Genomic DNA, 13,716 nt, shown 5'->3' with positions numbered 1-13,716 from the left:
AGTTCGTAGAATGGTGATCAGTTCCTCTCACAGATATACTTGGAAGTACATTCCATGCTTACATATTTTATAAACTGAGTTTACAAGTCAAATTGTTGGATGACAGGGCTTCCCTGATTTAAAAAAATGGTAGAAGAAGTTTTTGCAATGCACTACTGGTCTATGATCTCAGTTTAGGTGAGAGAATTTCAAGAGTCTCAAAGGGGTTGTGACTTCACCACAGAATCCACCTGTGATACTAACCTGTGCAGAACATGGCTGCTCAGTTACTGAGAACTCAGCCTCATCCCCCAGCATCCCCCATTACTTAGTGTGATGCAAAGAAAGAATGGGAGGTAAGATCCACCACAATGTCACAAAAGCAAGCTCTGAGAAAAAGAAAGGAAGAGGGCTGAGCAAACGAATCTCAGAACTCTAATGGAGGATAACAAAATTATTTTTACCCTATAGTGACATTAGCTAGAAAGTAATGAACAAGTACGTAGCCATTTAATTAATATTTAATATAAACATACCGTGGGGAAGAAAACAGGGGTGACGAAGGGCCCTTCTCAAATAGCTGTCCTAAGACATCTGTTTCATTCTCTTGTGATTAGCCGACCTTACAGGGCTCACTGGGACTAATCTGAACTTCTGTAGTTTTCCAGATTTCCAGATGTTTCTAGAGCTATGCTCATTATTTACTTCTTACAGCTGCTCTAACCAGAAGAGGCTACAAAGAGTAACCTGCCTTGGTCATTTTCCCAAGATCTCATTGTCACCCAGTCAATACTGACTCATAGTGATCATATAGGACAGGGTAGAATCACCTCTGTGAATTTCCAAGACTGTAATCCTTTATGGGAGTAGAAAATGTGGTAATAATTTCTTTTATAAGAATGAATACAAAACTAGTCCTAAGAGGTTGGAGATTGAAAAAGTCCCCAAAGTCCAACTCTTGCAAAATGATAGTCTGCTCCACACCCTCCCTTTCCCCACCCTCCCTTGAGTATATTCGCTGGGTTTAGTCAATCACTGCAGTACTAATCAACCAGACTTCCCAGGCCACTCCAGAAACAGTTCTCTCTCTTCTCTCAGCTGTCAATCGCATCCCATTCCTGTTTGTTAGCAGATAATGCCCGCCAAAATGGGACCACTGCTACAGGCATATAAAATCCAGAATTAATATATATCACATAAGCGATTATAGCTGGGCTGTATCAATCAAGCAGAAGTCAATAGGTTCAAAGCAGACAATATGTGTCCAATTCGTCACCAACCCTGTCAAGGAAGCTGTGAGCGCCTAGATGTGGTTGAGCCAGTTCATCCCCACATCAGCAAACATTGGGAAATGCAAAGAGCAAACAGGCAGAGCACTGACGCATTGTGAGGACTACAAAGAGTGTCAGTGAAAATTTGTGTATGAACTATTTTGAAAATTAATTTTCCATGTAAATTTTCACTAAAGCACACAATGGGACCCAGGAATGAGAGTGGCCCTTGCATGGAAAAATTTACGTTCAAGGAGTTGAGTTAGAAATCAAAGGAGATCTTGATATCATTCTAAATCCCAGGTTGAAACACAGCCAGGTTCCTCCCAGTCTCATCTTAGAAATAGGGCAATCATTGTAGTGGTTTCTTATTTTAATCTCTCATAGCATTAAGACTGCCTTTTCTCTGGAACTCTGAGACTATTCATAATAATGGAATATAAAAAGTGAGTATCAATTTTCTTTGTCATAGGCAAATTCCAGTTTAAATTTGTATGATGTCACCAGTATGGACAGTATTCTAACTGGTAACCAGTTGCTATTAACTTACTGATTCATAGTGTCTCCATCTGTGGCAGAGTAGAGACGTGCACCTTTGCTGATAGGTGCCATTGAGTCAGTTCCAATTCACAGTGATCTTATGCACAACAAAAAGAAACACTGCCTGGTCCTGCGCTGTCCTCACAATTGTTCCTATACTTAAGCCCTTTGTTGCAGCCAAGAGCCAATCCACCTCCTTGAGGGATTTCCTCTTTTCAATGTGTTTCTACTTTACCAAACATGATATCCTTTTTTCCAGGGATGGTCTCTCCTACCAACATATATAAAGAATGTTAAAATGAAGTCTCACCATACGTGCCTCTAAGGAGCATTTTCCAAGACAGATTATTATTCTCCAGCACCATAATTCAAATGCATTGATTCATCTTCAGTCTTCTTTATTCAAAGTCCAACTTTCATGTACATATGTGGCAATTAAAAATATCCTGGCTTGGGTCAGATACATTTTAGTCCTCAAAGAATTATCCTTGTTTTTCAATATTTTAGAGCTCTTGAGTTGCATACCTAATGCAACTCATCTTTTGATCTCTTGACAGCAGCTTCCATGAGCACGAACTGTAGATCCAAGTAAGATGAAATCCTGGGCAGTGTCGACGCTTTCTCCATTTATCATGGTGCTACCTAGTAGTCCAGTTGTGAGAATTTGGGTCTTCTTTACACGGATTGAGCTGTAATCCATACTGAAGACTGCATTTCTTGATCTTCGTCAGGAAATGCTTCAAGTTTTCTTCATTTTCAGCGAGCAAGGTTCTGTCATCTGTATACCTCATATAGTTAATAAGACTTCCTCCAATACTAATGCTGATTTCTTCATCATATAATACAGTTTCTCTGATATTTTGCTGAGCATACAGATGGAATAAGTGTGGTGAGTGGATACAACACTGTTGCACACCTTTCCTGATCTAAAACCATACAAGACGCCCTTGTTCTGTTTGCTCATCCGCCTCTCCATCTATATGCAAGTTCCTCATGAGCAAAATGAAGTATTCTGGAATCCCTGTTTTTCTCGCGGTTAACTATAGTTTGTTATGGCCCACACAGTTAACTGCCTTGGCACCATTACTAAAACGCAACATCTTTCTGATACTCTGCTTTCACCAGCTGTGCTCCATAGGTTCTATCAATGATTTTGAAGTTTTGTCTTGTGAATGAACTCAAACCTGCCACGTTTCAATTCACAGCTGAGAATGGTTACTTTTGATTCACCCAAGAGGACTCCAGAAGCACGCTAGCCTCACATACAGCTGAATTCTCGGGAAAAAAATGTTATTTTCATACTCCTCTCATATAAATATAAGCTCCAGGAGAGCTTGTCTTTCTAGCCTCTTCTCTAATTAGGGAATGGAAGGATTTGGGTTTCAAGTATTAGTGGGACAGGTGGTAAAGAGGTTCTGTAAAGAAGAGGGTCCTCTGTCCCTAAAAGGCCAGAGCACTGGCAGCTGGTGAGATCAGAACTGTAATAAGTCCCAGAGGAGCTTCTCCCTGCCCCCATTCTATTCAGGATTAAATATCAAGCAGTGGGTAGAGGTGTCCACTGTGATTCTCATTTAGAACAGTGCTATGTGAAAGGCAGAGCAAGGAATGAGCAGCTTACCTTTGGCATCCATGACTCTTATTTTAGGAAAATGACATCTCAGCACTCAGTGGGCAATCAGTAACTTGAAATTTAACAGCCTCTTGCTGAATTGAGAATGCACCCAATCTTTTCTCCCCATCCAGGGCAAAGTTGGCATTTGTGAGAGAAAGGTCTACTCTTTTGCTGTTAAGAGAGTACTATAAACAAACTCAAATATTTCCTTTAACAAATACTTCTAAAAGTGAGACACAGAGAGATTAAGTAATTTGTCAATGATCATAGAACAAGGCATTGAGCAAGTTCAATTCCATGAGTCCAGAAATCTGACTTGGTAGTTTAAGCTCTGGTCTAAACCACTATACCACGCTGTTCCTTCCTCATACAGGGGATGCAAACATGTTTAGGAGATCCTAAAGAAAAGACAAAGAGCCTATCAATAATTCATACAATTTCTCTGTGGGCTTTTTCATACTAAATAAGCAAGAAAAGAACCATTAGTTGCAGTGAGTATTTCTGTAAACCCTCCCCTCAAATACTAACAATGGTGAGGTTCTAAAGACTGCTTCATAATGCAAAAATTCATGTTATTTGAAAATGAAGGGTGACCATATCAGATTACAAAATGGAGGATGATTACATCATATGTAACTGCCAAACTACTGATAATCATGGCCCAGCCAAGTTGATAAATAACCTTAATCATTCCACCCAATATTACTCTTGCCTCACACCACAATGTTCATTACATACTTTGCTGCTGGGCAAATATCCAGATAGATTTCTTACTATTGTAAATGTAAAATTTTGGCTAATGAACTAGTTGATAAAAGAGAAGGTATACTTATATGCTTAATGTGTCACTATTCCCTTGAGCTCCAAATATCAGTTCTAGCATCAGTAACATACTAATAGCATCTTCCTATAAAAGTTAGAGTGAGGTGGATTGAAGTAACACCTAGGAAACACATGGTCAAGCGTCTGGCATATTCAAGTTGTACATAAACATTAGTACTTTCTCTAACCTTCTGAAGAACGTTTTGAAATTCAAATGGAAATTTTAAAGTTTATATTGAAAATCCTATGGTATGCATCTGAATTTCTACTTATATGCAAGAGAAAGGAAAGATACTAATATTTGCAAGTAAAATGTAGGGACCACTGGGAAAGCAGCCTTAATCAAAATCAGAGAAGTGCCCAAAGGGTCTATATGAAAATTTATTTTTTTTAAATAGACCAGAATCTAGGCCTTACATCATACGCAAAAACACATAGAGGAATTTAGTAAAGTTGTAGGATAAAGGCCTGACCAACAAAATGTAGTCAGGCTTCTATACACTAGCAATGAAACAAATAAAAGATAAAATCATTCCATTTACAATAGTACCTACGAGAATAAAATACCTAGGAATCAGTCTAACTGTGGATGTAAAGGACTTTCACAAAGTGATTCATAAAACAGAGTTGAAATAGATTGAGGAAGATTTACAAGAAATAGAAAGATGTTCCATGTTCATGGAGTGCAAGGCTTGTTTTAAAATATCAGTGCTACCTAGAGAGATCTATAGAGTCAATGTACGCCTAATCAAAATTCCAGAAGGCTTTTTTTACAAAAATAGAAAACCAATACTACACTTTAGATGGAATAACTAAATATATGTTACAAAAATGAACAAAAAAGGGTTCACATTTCAAGACTTTAAAACACTATAGAGCCAAAGTAATTCAAACAACCTCATACGATTATAACAACAGACACATAGACCAATGGAATGAAATTTAGAATCCAAAAATTAACCTATACATCTATGGTTCACTGATTTTTGACAAGGTGCTAAGTCTATTTGTTTGGGGATTTGGGGGGTGGGTGGGAATTCTCTTCAATAAACAGTATTTGGAAAATTTAATTTCCACCTGGAGAAAAAGTAAACAGAATTCAGGTCTTCTACCATATACAAAAACATATTCTAAAATGGATAAGGGACCTAAACAAAACAAAGTCATTGCCATCAAGTTAATGCTGACTCACAGCCACTCCCTGTGGGTTTCCAAGACTGTAACTGTTTATGAGTAAAGAAAGCTCAGTCTTTATCCTGAAGAGCTGCTGGTGGTTTCAAACTGCCCATCATGCAGACTATAGCCCCATGTGTAACCAATACACCATCAAAGCTCCTCAAGGACCTAAATGGTCCACCAAAACTACTGGTTTGAATCTCACCAAACAATACCAATTCCCAGTTACCCTACAGGACAGGGTAGCATTTCCCTTGTGAATTTATGAGACTGCAACTGTTCATGGGAGTAGAAAGCCCCATCCTTCTTTGGAGGAGTGGCTAGTGGGTTTCAAACTACTGACCTTGCAGTCAGTAACCCAACATAAAATTTTAGATTAAGCAAGACAGCAAGGAAGCAAAAATGGAGTAGGGTAGATGCCAGGGCTCAGGAAGACCACCAAAATGTCAAGGAACAAACCCTGAAAGAGTATAAAGATCTTTGCCCAAAGGCAACACAGAGAAAGACTTCTACAGCCAGTACCCGAATTTGGACTTTTAGTGTCCTAAATATGATAAAATAAATTTGTTGGTTAAAGACTCCCACTTTGGTATCTTGGCTATAGCAACACTAGATAGTTAAGACTGGCCCTCAGGAGCCCTAGTGGTGTAGTAGCTATGTGTTGGGCTGCTAACCACATGGTTAGCAGTTCAAAACAACCAGTCCCTCCATGGGAAGAAGATATACCTTTCTATTCCGTAAAAATTTGCAGTCTCAGAAACCTCCAGGGGCAGTTTATCCTGTCCTATAGTTGCTTTGAGTCAGAATCAACTCAGTGGTAGTAAGGATTTTTTTTTGTTATATCATTTTATTGGGAGCTCATACAACTCATCACAATCCATGCATCCATCAATTGTGTAAAGCACATTTGTTACCATGATCATTCTAAAAACATTTGCTCTCCACTTAAGCCAATAGCATCAGCTTCTCATTTTTCCCTCTCCGTCCTGGCTCCTACCTCCCTTATGAACCCTCGATAATTTAAAATTATTATTACTTTGTCATGCCTTACACTGTCCGACGTCTCCCTTCACCTACTTTTCTATTGTCTACCCCCCCCCCACGAAGGAATTTATATGTAGATCCCTGTAATCAGTTTTGTCTTATCACTACAGGGTGTATCCTAATGTTTTATTAGGGGCTCTTACAGCTTTTATAACATTCCATACATCAATTGTTTCGAGCATATTTGTACACATGTTGTCATCATTTTCTAAACATTTACTTTCTATTTGAACCCTTGGTATCCAGCTCTTCTTCCCCTCCCTTTACCTCCTCCTACCCTCAAGACCCCTCAATAACTTATAAATGATTGTTTCTTTCATGCTAGTTACTTTTAAGCGACAAGAAGGACTGCATCGCAGACCGAGACAAAGAGCATGAATGAGGTGAGGGTAGGGTTGGGAAGGTGGTGAATAAATATTACTTGAAGCTCACCAAAAAGACAAGGTGAGCCTTGCCCTAGAACTGGCACTGGTGCCAGAAATCTGAACTTCCAACTTTCTGTGAAAAAATAAAGTTCTGTTCTCTAAAAGTAACCCACTTGTGGTATCTCTTACAGCAGTACTGAAACGCTAAAATCCCTCTCTGTTCAGGGTGACTGGGAGCATGTTATAGAGCACCTTCCCCTCAGCTGCAGGCATAGGATGGGACTAAGGACCACTTTGCCCACCTTTAGTCCTCTGTCCAGAGGACAAATGAGGTGATTGGTGCTCAGAGAAAGGCTCCCTAAGAGCCTCCTGCCTTCCGCTTCACTAGGCCCTGCTCAGCCCTGGTTGTAATCTACAGCCTATTTCTGTCTGTTCTACAAAAGTCTACTGCAATGTGAACCACATCAGGCAGAACCTAAGTAGACAAGGAGTTTGCTTTTGATGGCTAATCAGGAAGGGCTGGGCAGTAAAACAGCAGACCCCTCCTAAAAGCATCATCACATGCTTCCGAATTTAAGCAAAAACAATAACTCGACCTAAACAAAGCTGAAGCTACCAGGAATAGGTAACATCCCAATGAGCTGTGCGTGGATAACACTGCTCACTCTGCACAAATGGAACTTATGCTAAGTCACCAAGGAACTAATCCGTAAAATAACTAAAGAGATTTGGATTATTACACTTCAGGGTCTTTGAAGATGAGCTAGTTTTCACTTTGGCTCTCTTATACTTCTACTGAAGAAAAGAAGACTGATGTTCTATGATCAGAAATATCATTTCTTTTCTAACACATTTGTCTGTGAAGTATGCCACATAATTAAAGGGGAGGTTATGATTTTTTGCTGATTTCTAAAAAATGGGGAACAAATACAGCTAGTTTCTAAAACTATATCATGGAAAATTTATTTAAGAAAAGTCTTTCTGAAAAAATAAGTGAAGCTATTATCATATTTATTAATATTCTAGTGAGTATTGTGGAGTTAGTTGATCACATTAAAAATTAATCTTTGTTGCATTGGATGATCCTCAATACACCAAATTGTACCAAAGTGTTTGCACCAAAAAGGAAAAGCAAAAATCTATTTGGGGAGCCTAAGTAGGATGGGAGTAACCTGGTATCACAGAGGTTAAGTACTCAGCTGTTAATCCAAGGCCAGAAGTTTGACCCTACCAGTCGCTGGAAGGGGGGCATAAAGATGACAGCCTTGGAATGTACGACTGAGCAGCTCTTCTCAAGCCTTTGTAGCACTATAAGTCAGTTCTGATGCTACAACAACTAGTTGGTTGTTTTCATTGGAAATTACTTTACCTTGTACTAGCACTAAAAAAATGAGATAACTGTTTTAGCATTCTACCCCAAACTAAATTAGAAAAAGATATTACGCTTCCAAACACTGCTTAAGTGTAACACGAGTTATGAACCTCACCCCTCCCTCCTCTCCATTTTGAACATCAGCATATCGTTTTCTATTACATCATACATCCCACAGTGGAGATGCTAAAATAAAATGTAAAACATTTCTTGCTTACTCCTAAAAGGCGTAAATTCCTTCCGTATTCATAAATTTGACATCACTATGATCCACACTTCACAACCCTGAAACAAACCGTTACTAAAAGATTTCCTCATGGAGTCTCTCCTGGGCCCTTCTCAAGTAAATGTTAGCGGAAAGCATTCCCAGGCCCTCTCACTAGTGCTCAGAACACCCAGGAATTTCCCACACTGGAGATGACAGGTTCTCTTGTGTTAGCACATTTTCTAGGCAAGCTAGGTCAGTAGCTTCTTCTGAACACAACAGCATCATGTACAGACCACAACAGAAACCTGCTGCCATTGGTCTTGACATCAGACTTGGGGCCAGGCAGCCCCAGTCATATCTCACTCTTCGCCTCCAAGTCCTAAATCTTTCTCCTGCATCCCAAATTCAGCATGAAGCTTTATTTGGCATGAAAAGAATTGGCACAACTCAGTTACAACCTGGATCATTTTTCCGTTTCACAAAGAGGCAATTTTAGCACATCTCAAATAAATGTATCAAGCTCAATTCTCAGTTAATACATTGATCAATTAATATATCAATTAAAATCATTCCATCTATGAAAAAATCCTCCACATATCTGAAGTAATGTGATTTCAAAAATAATTATGTTGCCATTGTATATCTATAAGGAGAGCAGATTACTATTTTATAAATGATGGGGTTAGGAGAAAAGAAGCAAACCACCAATTTAACTAAAAATGAGAGCCGATGTGTCAGATCTAAAAGTCCCTGTGAAATAGACACACCACTGAGCTCCCATGCTGCATTGTGAATTGCAGGCGCAGGAAAGAGTCGACAAGCCACTGTATTTCACAGAAAGGTCTCTGGAAAGGTAAAATCTACTGCCATCAAGTTTAATCCACCTCATAGCAACTTTAAGGGACTGAGTAGAATTGCACCATAGGGTTTCTGAGGATGTACATCTTTACGGAAGCAGATGCCTCATCTTTCTTCAGTGGAGTGGCTGGCAGATTCAAACTGCTAACTTCTCAGTCAGCAGCCCAAGACTTAACCCACGACAACACCAGAAATAATCTGGAAGGTAAAGAACACACTGTCACAAACTCTATTTCAACTCATGGTGATCCTAAGGGGTTGTGATGCATAACAGTAGCATAATGACAGTTATGAAATAGCAACACAAATAATTTTATGGTTTGGGGATCACCACATGAGGAACTGTATGAAAGGGTCGCAGCATTAAGAAGGTTGAGAAGCACTGCTCTATAGTTTTCTGAGGCTATGTCTTTGTGAGGGCAGATAGGATCTGAAGCTGGTGAATTTGGACTGCTGACCCTGCAGTTAACAGCCCAGTGCTTAACCCACTAATCCACCAATTAGTGATTCTGTATCAAGAAAAGGGTCTTGTCCAATTTAAAGCCAAAGCTAGCAATTAACAGTAGATGAAATAAACTTGGAGGAAAAGAATCCGTGGCCTTAGACAATGCAGTGAGTAACAATGGCTGTTTGCTTGTACTTTGCTGGGATAAAATGGGAGGCTCTTAATCTTAGAGTCTGTCCATCTGGGTTCACAATCTTCACCTAGGCCTCTGACTAGATTGAGAAGAACAGTGACAGATACACTAAGGCCTATCAGAGGGTGGTAGAAGCTAAGAATCCCTGGGTTAGTACAAAAGAAGCTCAGTTGCTAAACAAAAGGTTGGAGGTGTAAGTCCCTCATGTTTTCAGAAGCAAGGCCTGGAGTTCTACTTACAAAATATCAGTCATTTGAAAAGCTTTTGGAAGAAGCACACCAGCCTGTCTGTGAGGTGTAGAAGGGACCAGTTATCAGAATCATATCAATGGGTTCCCACCTTCCTGATATGATCAATGAAGACAAATGAGTGCATAAACAATTGTGGTGAAGAAAGCTGATAGTGCCCAGCTACTAAAAGATATGGCGTCTGGGGTCTTAAAGGCTTGAAGATAAACAAGTGGCCATCTAGTTCAGAAGCAACACAGTCCACATGAAAGAAACACAACAGCTTGTATGACAACGAGCTGTCGAAGGGATCAGGAATCAAACATCAAGGAACAAAAAAATCATATCATTGTAAATGTGGGTGAATGCAGAGTGGAGACTCAAAGCCCATCTGAGAGCCAACCGGACACCCCTTACTGAAGGTTTGTGGGGAGGAGATGAGCCAGTCAGGGTACAGGGTAGCAATGATGAAACATATAACTTTCCTCTAGTTATTCAATGCTTCCTCTTTCCCACTACCATGATCCCAATTCTACCTTACAAATCTGGCTAGGCCAGAGGATGTACACAGGTAGAGATAGCAACTGGAAACACAGGGAATCCAGGACAGATGACTCCTTCAGGACCAGTGGTGAGAATGGCGATGTGTGGAGGGTAGAGGGAATGTGGGGCAGAAAGGGGAAACTGATTACAAGAATCGACATAGAGCCTCCTCCCTGGGGGATGGACAGCAGACAAGGGGGGGGGAGACGTCAGACAGTGTAACATGACAAAATAATAGTTTATAAATGATGAAGGGTTCATGAAGTAGGGGGTGGGGAGGGAGAGGAAATGAGCAGCTGATATTAAGGGCTCAAGTAGAAGGCAAATGTTTTGAGAATGATGATGGCAATAAGTGTACATTGACACAATGCTTGTGCTTGACACATGGATGTATGTTTGGATTGTAATAAGAATTGTACAAGCCCTCAATAAAATGATTTTTAAAAAAAAGAAAAGAAAAGCTTTTAGAATATAGGTCTGCTCTATTTGAAACAACTTGATGACAATTGGTTTTGTATGGGGTTTTGTTTTGTTTTTACATTTTTAAAAACCAATTTTATTTTCAGTAGTATAGCCAAGACTTTATTTATAATAACATACCTTCAAAGAATAACCCTTCTCATTGTAGTTAGAATTTGCATTTTGCAATAAATATGCCCAAACCCATGCATGAAAGCTTTGGGATTTTACTCTTGGCTGATACTTTGATGTTTCTTTTATGGGTAAATCTTGAACAGTGGCCAAATTGCCAGTTTTTACTAATTCGCCATTTTTCTTTATCTTGCGCTCTAATTCCATACAATCCAAATTGCTCAATGGATTTGTAATAAACTTCCAAGATGAAAGGAAATTTCTTGTTCACTGTGTGTCTGAAATCTTGGCTAGTGTTCATTTTATTAAACAAAAAGAAGTTCCCAAACCACCTGCAACTTCAGCTACCAAAACTCCTTTAAAGATCCACTTTGCCAGTGGTGTCATGGGGTGGGCCATCCTGAAGCATGAAACTGCAGGAAGGTCAGTGTGATGTGCTTTGTGTTAACTTGAAGTTAACAGGCAATATCCTCCCCAAAAAAGTTAAGTTCATAATTCAAATTCCAACAATCTCCAGATTCAAATGCATCTCCTAAAAATGATGTTGCAAGTAGGTAATTCAAGGTTTAAAGTGAATCTCAGAAAAACAAACCCTGAAGTCAAAGAACATTCCAATCATTTATTCACCATAAAATTAAATGACAGAATGAAAAAAGACAATAGAAAAAATTTTTAAATTATTCTTGGATATTTTCACAATTCTTTACCTTTTCGTCCTAACAGTTCAGTGACAAGTGATGCAGTAGTTCAGTGACAATAGTTCAGTGACAAGTGATTCAATCAAAAGAAGGGTGGCAATAAATGAGGGGAGGCAGGGGAAGACGATGGTAGGTTTGTAAGATTTAGAGGGAACAGAAGCAAATACACAGCCCTGTAATAGTGGTTAGACATTCAGGTTAAACAGGTGTGGGAGGAAAAGTGGGAGTATGCCCATCAGCCTGTGTGTGTGTGTGTAAATATATAACATTTGTATATATATATTTACCTTTGCTGTAAATCCATACATATACATGACTGTGGTGAAACATGCAGGGGGTAACGTTATGAAACTTCTCAGATATAAGTACACTTTAAGGGAGTGAGTCATTAAGCCTAGAGGCTCAGGATCATAGTTTCTGGCACCCCAAGGTCAATTAGTATAAAACAGATTACAAAGGAAGGGCCCCAGAGAGAAGAATGAACTATTCATTGAGCTTCTAACCACAAAGTCAACGGTTCAAATCCACTAGCTTCTCATAGAAATATGAGCCTGTCTGCTCCCGTAAAGATAGTTTTAAATCTCATAAACACGAACAGGAAGTTCAATCCTGTACTATTCCTTGGAGCTGGAATCAACTTGAAGGCAGTGACTGTGTTATGTGTTTCGTTTTGTTTTAGTTCTCAAAACCAGCTAGGGTATATTCACAAACCGTCTTAGGTGCGTAGTGACTGAGGCCTTACAGCTTCTGAGCAGACATTTATTTAAGGTGCAACTATTGGTCTGGAGGCAAGAAGAATGATTAAAATTAAAAGACATGAAATAATTAAGTCCAATAGACTAATGGACTACATGAACAAGAAGAACTAGATATACCACCCAGCCACTACTTCCAATTGCTCTGAATAAGATCACATTACATGTTCCTAGGCAAGGTTGGGCAAAATGTGCAACAGAATTCAAAATCATAAAAGAAACAAGGTTAATTCGTTAATAGAGATTGGTGGAACCCTTAAGCCATGCCCCTTAGTCATCATCCTTCAGGTCTGAAACTGAACTCACTCCCTCATGTTAAAAGTTTCAACCATTTAAGATCAAAAGTGCAGTATTTAATGAAGGAAAATAATACAACCAACTAGGAAAGAAGGAAGAATGGAAACTGGAAGCACAGGGAGGGAGAAAGAAGGGTAAGTGATGGTAATCATAATGTTAAAATAAAAGGTATATAAATTGCTGAATGTAAAACTGATTATCTGCTCTGTAAACCTTCACCTGATTCACAGAAAACTTTTTTAGTACTGAAATTATATTTAAATTTACTGAAGCATTAATAAGCATTTTTATTACAATAAGCATTTTAATAACTATGGTAATTGTACATGAGAAAGGGAAGTGAATAATAGTGTCTTTTAATATTTGTACAGGGTATTACAGCTTATACAGTGCTTTTTCATTTTGACACTATCCAACTTTCCCAAATAACTCAGCATTTAATATTAAATCCAACCTAATTAAATCAAACTTTTGGCCAAAGTTTCTCATTGACCTTCCTTTGATTTTCCACCCCATTACCTCCCCCTTTCATATCCCTACCATTGTAAAGCCAGCCCCTGATGGAGCCCGTCACTTTGCAAGAGGCTCTGGCAGTCACTGAGAGCACAGATCATCAAAACTGACTACTGACTCTGCCATGCACTATATGGAAGGATCCTTAGCCAATCATTAAAATGTGGTTAAGTCACCTTGTGACATGGAAATAATGACATTACCCTT

At 39.1% G+C, this 13,716-nt stretch overlaps 1 protein-coding gene and 1 pseudogene across 7 annotated transcripts in view; both read right to left on the bottom strand.

The window, feature by feature from the left end:
• PTPRM (protein tyrosine phosphatase receptor type M) overlaps positions 1 to 13,716 on the bottom strand; it is a 901,381-nt gene that overhangs the window by 838,144 nt on the left and 49,521 nt on the right. The window lies entirely within an intron of this gene.
• On the bottom strand, positions 11,284 to 11,645 carry LOC142428040 (protein CEBPZOS-like; annotated as a pseudogene).

Source organism: Tenrec ecaudatus, chromosome 15 (genome assembly GCF_050624435.1).
Source record: "Tenrec ecaudatus isolate mTenEca1 chromosome 15, mTenEca1.hap1, whole genome shotgun sequence".
NCBI classification, from domain to species: domain Eukaryota; kingdom Metazoa; phylum Chordata; class Mammalia; order Afrosoricida; family Tenrecidae; genus Tenrec; species Tenrec ecaudatus.
Note: the sequence above shows the minus strand (reverse complement) of the source record. Positions and strands in the feature narration are given on the sequence as shown.